General features: G+C 37.0%; 1 non-coding gene across 1 annotated transcript; it reads left to right on the top strand.

The window, feature by feature from the left end:
• Positions 1–6,536: 6,536 nt before the first annotated feature.
• On the top strand, positions 6,537–6,667 carry LOC112436926 (small nucleolar RNA SNORA9). The gene has a single exon (XR_003025594.1). It is a non-coding gene; the product is annotated as a small nucleolar RNA SNORA9 (small nucleolar RNA).
• The last annotated feature ends 503 nt before the right edge of the window (positions 6,668–7,170 follow it).

Raw genomic sequence — 7,170 nt, forward strand, 5'->3', positions numbered from 1 at the left:
CCTCCAATTTTCATACCTGAGTGTAAACGAAAATGGAGGCTCCTAATTAACGTTATGTCATCAAATAAACATCAAGCAATTTGCAGTGATTTAGATTTCACTTTTACTCTTTTTGACCAATGAACTAGGGTGGCAGGATGGCATTGGCACACTAATCCTGCAAAAACTCAGGGCCTGTTTTGCACTGAGTTACTGACATTTAAAGAAATAGACATCTGCTTGACCTCAAAACCACACGGCCAAAAAAAAATCTTTAGAGTACACATTGCCTTTAGTCATTGTAGTGTAGCTAAATTGTAAGTTACATAATAAGTATTGCTATTTTATAGATCCCCAAAAGACATGTATTATTTTCCCATTGCAGAGATGAGGAAAGTGAGGCTTAGAGAAGTTGTTACCCAAAGTTATTTGTCTTTTAGTGGGCAGAATTAATATTCAAATCCAGGTCTTCTATATCAAGAGCCCAGGCTCCTTCCAGAGCTACACTTCAGCTTATAGCACACTGCTTCATCATAGGTTTTGTTTAGAAGTCACATACATACATAAATATTCAAGAAACAGGTTGGACTTATAAAGAAGACGTACATTTTTTTTAAAGATTTCAAAAACTTAAACTTCTGCTAAGAACATACTGTGATAAAAGAACTCAGGCAAAAAATATTAGTTTTTTTAACCTTAAAAATTAATAAATGTCAGCTTTGTTTTCAGGTATTTATAGCAAAGGTTAAAATAAATGTTGATAAATTAAGACTATTAACACAGACTGGTAATAGCCTAGATAGCAATTTAGTGACATTACCATCTTACACTTTAATGAAATAAAAACTTGAATTGATTGTGTAAGGAAAGACTCTCTTGTTTATTCCAATCTTAATATTATGGTTGATAATTTCACCAGCAGTCCTGATGAAAATATACCTGATATAACAACACCACAGGAAACTAATGATTGTCATGAATCTGCTTGTCGCTGAAGTACAAAGATACAGACTCATCAATCTTTTAAAAATTACTGAAAGCAAACAAGTGATCAGGACAAACAAATTATTATGTTATCATTGTTTCTATGTCTTCCACTTTATTTTTATTACCTTATTTCCTGGGGAAAGTGGCCAAAATATCTTTCAAATATTTGTATTTAATTTTAACCTTTACTATCTTGACTCCACAGAAGATTTTAAAGACTAAATTTCAGAAAATTTTGTCTAATTGTCATTGTGAAATAGCTCTTTAATCTTTTCTTTTCCTCTTCATCAAAAGATAATCAGTAGTCACCTGATAAATAATACCAGTATTCATTTCTTAACGCAATGTTTTGCCTATTTTTAGGACTTCACAACTTGATTGTAAATTATTATTCAAATTGAAAAGTAGGCATACATGGCCATGTTTTTTTAAATACGTTTTGTTTTAGAAGTGTGTCTAAAACTCAAGATATATTTTGTTATTTATTTTATTACTTTACTTTGGTATTCCATAAATGAAATAAAACTCCAGTAAATTATCCAGAAAGTTCTATTGTTCCCATCACCTCTGAAGAAAACAAAACTAAACAAAATCAAACAAAAACATCTTACTGAAAGATAGTTGCAGGCATTTAGCTAACTGCCTCTATTGTAAACTTTTCTTTTTAATTAATGCATAATCCAAATATAACCAATTTGTCATCAGCAGAAACTAAATCTATGCATGTTGCATTCAGATAAATAGGAGAGGCAGGTCATCAAGCTATTTTTAAATGAAAATCAGAATATTTTTTATTTTATTAAAATATCCTTGTTTTTATAGAAGTCAACATTTTCATAATCTTAGATATGATCATGTTTCCTATCCTCATGGGATAGAAAGCATTGAAATATACAGAGTCTTCTCTAGTTCATTCAACCTCGATCACACTGGAACTAACAAGACTTCATAAGTAGAGTTACATAAAACATAGCATGACAGCAGTCATGAGTACAGATCTGGAGGTAGGAGACATAGACCCCTCCCAATATGATATGGCATTTTAGCATTTGGCTTCTAGTGTCAAATAAACAGGTTTGAAATCCAGTCATGGTAGTTAATAGCCAAGTAACGTTAAGTCACTTAACCTCTTTGCCCCTCGGCTTCCTGGTCTGTACAATGGGAATAGTAAGAGCATCAATCTCAAAGTCCTGCTCTGAAGATTAAAGGAGATAAGATGTGTTAGTGATTAGTCCAGGGCTTGGCACATATGAAGCACCCAATACACATTAGTATTGTTGTTTCTAAAGACACAACCCTGTGTGTGGACACAATAAGAATTTCTCTTTTTTTTTATTTTTTTATTTTTTGAGACAGGGTCTCACTCTGTCACCCAGGCTAGAGTACAGTGGTGCAGTCTCGGCTCACTGCAGCCTCTGCCTCCTGGGTTCAAGCAATTCTCCTGCCTCAGCCTCCCAAGTAGCTGGGATTACAGGTGCCCAACACCACGACTGGCTACTTTTTGTATTTTTAGTAGAGACGGGGTTTCACCATGTTGGCCAGGGTGGTTTTGAACTCCTGACCTCAAGTGATCCACCCACCTCAGTCTCCCAGAGTGCTGGAATTACAGGCATGAGCCACTGTGCCCAGCCCAACACATTAAGAATTTCAAACTGGAGTTAGAGCCATAAGCATTTCCCTAATCTTAGTGAATCTACATAAACAGGACAGTTAAAATTCTGGTTAATTGCAAAACTCAGGAAAGGATTCTAAATTAGTGACTTTTGCAGGATTATTGATAGCCATAATGTTGCTCAAGAATTTGAGCCAAAAATTTAGTATTCTTATTTTGACCTGCAGTTGGATCCTTACTCATTCCCACTACTAGTCAGTTGCCATTTGTCTCTCATTTTAAAATTTGTTGTTTGGTTGTTTTTCCTTGATCAATCCAATGTTCATTTTTGGTATGTGAGATCCTTAATACTTACCTCACTAATTCTCAATCTCAGGGCTGTCAGACCCTGGGAGACTATTAGGTCTCATAAGAGAGTAGAAATTCCATATGCCCACCCATGGTATTGTTCTTTAACTAAATATTATGTCTTCACATATAGGCACTATTTTTCAAATGTACATAGATGCTGCTTTGCTTGATGATGTATACTAATCCCTCTCTTGACGACAAACTGGTCATGAATTCCTAAGAGTTTTAACTTTAGGAATGTCTCCTATTCTTCTGAACTTAACATGCATAGATTTAGTTTCTGCTCATGACAGATTGGTTATATTTGGATTATGCATTAATAAAAAAGAAAAGTTTACAATAGAGGCAGTTAGCTAAATGCCTGCAACTATCTTTCAGTAAGGTATTTTTGTTTAATATTGTTTAGTTTTGTTTTCTTCGGAGACATTAACTTTAAAGACATTAGAGTAATGTCTCTAGAATCTTTCCTCAGCTTTCCATTCACACTGGCGCTGCCCTGAACCAGACCCTCACGTCCAAACTATACTTTTCCAGTATTCTTCTAACTGGTTCTCCAGACCTCAATATGGCTCAACTCTGGTGTGTTCCACATTGTCACTTGGTTCATGATCTGTAGCCTCAGTTCCTCCTCTCAAAAATGAATTATAAATCTAGTCACTCACAAGATCATTGGGAGGATGTAATGAATGGATTGTGAAAGTGTTTTATATAAAAATCTCTGAAAATATTAATTATTGTTAAGAGCAATTCTGATGTTAGCCAGGAGTGATTTATTTATTCAATGAAAATGTATCAATGCTTATTAGATATGTACAAAATGGTACACAAAGTGCTAGTGACAAAAATATCAATGAAACACAGTCCCTAGCCTTGAAGAAGCACAAAATCAATGTAGTGGAAACCCTTTATAGTGTATGTCCATCCCAGGCACTGGTTTTCCCTGCCCTGAGAACTGTTACCCATTCACAGTGTGGTCCTGTACAGACAGATAGGGATTATGTGACTCCATTCCCCTGGACAAAGTGGACTGGACTGGGATAGACATCTGAAATCTGATTGACCCACAAGCTGTGCTTTCTCTAGAGAATCTGAAACTGAGATTCTTAGACAGCCAATTAGTCACTGTCAGTGGTTAGAACTGCAAATCCTATAAATTTTGAGTTGACATGTCTTGGGACAGGGAAGCCAAGAGGCTTCTCAGCAGAACAAGAAGAATCAATCTAACAAGAAAAAAGATACCTGGGTTTCTGGAGATTTTTTATTACTTAGTTTGAAAGGCAGGTGGGGTGCTACTATAATAAAGGCATATAGAACAAGCTTTGGAAGCCCAGAGATGGCTGCCAGTAACTGATTTTAGGATTGTTTTACAGAGGAGATGAGATTTGAGTTGGTATCTATTGCCATATCTTCTAGATCATCTGATCTGCTCACCAAAAGAGCCTTTCTCCAGCTCCCATGCTTCACTCGTGCCCCACTGTATTAGTCTGTTTTCATACTGCTATAAAGAACTGCCCAAGACGGGGTAATTTATAAAGGAAAGAGGTTTAATTGACTCACAGTTCAGCATGGCTGGGGAGACCTCAGGAAACTTACAATCATAGCAGAAGACAAAGGGGAAGCAAAGCACCTTCTTCACAAGGCAGCAGGAGGGAGAAGTGCCAAGCAAAGGGAAAAGAACCCCTTTTTAAACCATCTGATCTCGTGAAAACTCACTCACTATCACGAGAACAGTGTGGGGGAAGCTGCCCCCATGATTCAATTACCCCCACCTGGTCTCTCCCTTGACACACGAGAATTATGGGGATTACAATTCAAGATGAGATTTGGACTGGGACACAAAGCTCAACCATATCACCCACCCTCCTGAAATGGATTAGTTCCAAGCCCTGGCTCTAGCATGCATTGTCACAACCTACTTAACTGGACCATATCAACTTGAACTCCAATATGCAACACTGTCAAAGGACTTTTGACAAGCAAGAGGACTAGGTCACCAGTTCTGTTTTAATTACTTGCCCAAGATCATACAGTCTTTAAGAGGTTTTGAATCCAAGTATTCTGATTCCAAATATACTTTTCCTGCCATTCTGGGTACTGCAGAGCTCCTGTGAGGAGGTCAAGTGCCTATGGAGACACAGATTGAAGAATCTTGCAGAGCCCCATTGTCTACAGACTCAAGTCCAAATGCTTTGGCATGGTGTTTAAAATCCTCCACAATCTGGTTTCAATTGGTCATTCCCATCTATCCCCACACATGTCCACCACATCAGACTTTGGACAGCTTCTAAACTTGCCACCCATTTTCATGCCTGCCTTCATATTACTCTCTGAGAGCATGGCCTTTAACCCATTTCACGTATCTGCCAAGCCTTTTCCATCTACACACAGGCCTATTTCATTAGTCTCTCCTCTGTTGACTTTGCACTTTAGTCATTCTTTTAAAATAGTAGTTAACCACAAGTTCTCACTCCCCGTTATATTGGGAACCTGTGCCAAATAAGCATCTCTCCAGAATCACAGTCAAACACATCTACCCAGGAAACAGGTAAAAGCAGAGACAGCCTTATAGAGAAAGAAAGTGGGTGTGATCTGAGGTGTTCCTAAAGACCATGCCAGCAGCAAAATATTTTTCCCATTCAAGTAGCACAGTGCCTGAAATCACACTATTAGGGATTTATTTCTTTGGGTCTAGCATTACTTGGTTTTCAATTAATATGAAAATGTTTAAATAACCTAAATGTACATTAATTTAGAATACATTTCCTCTGTGACAAAAGGAGCTAAGCCATAGATGGAGCAGGTGCATAAGAAATGAGGTATAGAAAAGAGAGGAAAGGTCAAAGAAAGGGGATATTCAGATAGCAAAATAAAAATATACACTTGGCAGGGCTTAAGAATCATGCATTTAATTAATTAGAAAAGCAGCAACGGACATCACTATCACTGCTATCATGAGGATTTCATTTCCTTCTCTCAAAGAATTTGCTGCAATTGAAGGTTGAAACGTCATTTCAATTGATTTTTAATGCATGACAACTTACATTTCCTTTTGCCATCTTGCTGTTGCAATTGAGAAGCCACTGGCAATAGCATTAATAGATGAGAAAGTCCAATATACCCATTTTGTAAAAATAATTTGATAATGTAGTAGAAGTCAATTCAGTTTTTGGTCAGTTAGCACAAGAGATGCTAAATACCCATCACTTAGTTCTTCATGCTTACAAACAACCTGAGGTTTTTTTTTATAGTGGCAACATGAAATGTGATAAAGCCTATGAGATCAAGGATAGAAAGAAGCTCAACCCCATTTTTGCTTTGCCATTAACCTGGTATAAAATATCAATCACATTGTTTAATCTGTATGTAGGTTTCTTCATCTGCAAAATTGGGGTAATAGTCCTGTTCCCTTCAAACAGCAGAAAGTGAGACATAGCTAGTTCAGTGTTTTAACACACAGAAACTGACCAATTTTATGATAAACAAGGTGAGTAAGATACATTCTTGGTCACAGAATGGCCTCATGACAAAAACTGTTTTATACACAAATATGCATAATCTTTAATTTTCTAAAAGAAGGCATATCAAAAACAGTTTTAAAAGCAAATACTGGCAAGCCTCCAGCGTGCGTGGGTCTGTGGTGATGTGTGCATTCCTACACTGCTTGCCAGAACAGTATTGAAATAGTTGAGCGTTTGTCCTGCTCCATCCAGAGCAAGGTTATAGAAATTTCAGACAATTGCTTGAAAAAAATGAAAAAAAAGAAAAGAAAAAGAAAAGAAAACACACTTCATGACTTCACATATAAAATAAAGATTTGTTTTCATTTTATCTTTTCTTCTGGAATCAATGCTGGTTTTTTATTTGGGTTTGATTTGTTTTATTTAGTCTTTTCTTTCTTTTTTAGAGACAGGGTCTGTTGCCCAGGCTGGTCTGCATTGATGCCATCATGGCTCATGGTAGCCTCGAATTCCTGGGCTCAAGCAATCCTCCTACCTCAGCCTCCCAAGTAGCTGGGACTACAGGCATGCAGTACCATTCCCAGCTAATGTTTTTTGTTTTTTCAATGGAGACAGGGTCTTTTGCTTGTTGCCCAGGCTGGCCCTGAACTCCTGGTCTCAAGCAATCTTCCTATCTCAGCCTCAGTTTCAGGTTTTAACAGTTTCAGAACAGTATACCAGTAGCAAATTTGTTTCTAGGAACATAAAGATCTGGCCTCATTACAGCAACAATAATAATAACAT

The sequence above is a fragment of the Pan paniscus genome, chromosome 14 (assembly GCF_029289425.2).
Source record: "Pan paniscus chromosome 14, NHGRI_mPanPan1-v2.0_pri, whole genome shotgun sequence".
In the NCBI taxonomy this organism is placed as follows: domain Eukaryota; kingdom Metazoa; phylum Chordata; class Mammalia; order Primates; family Hominidae; genus Pan; species Pan paniscus.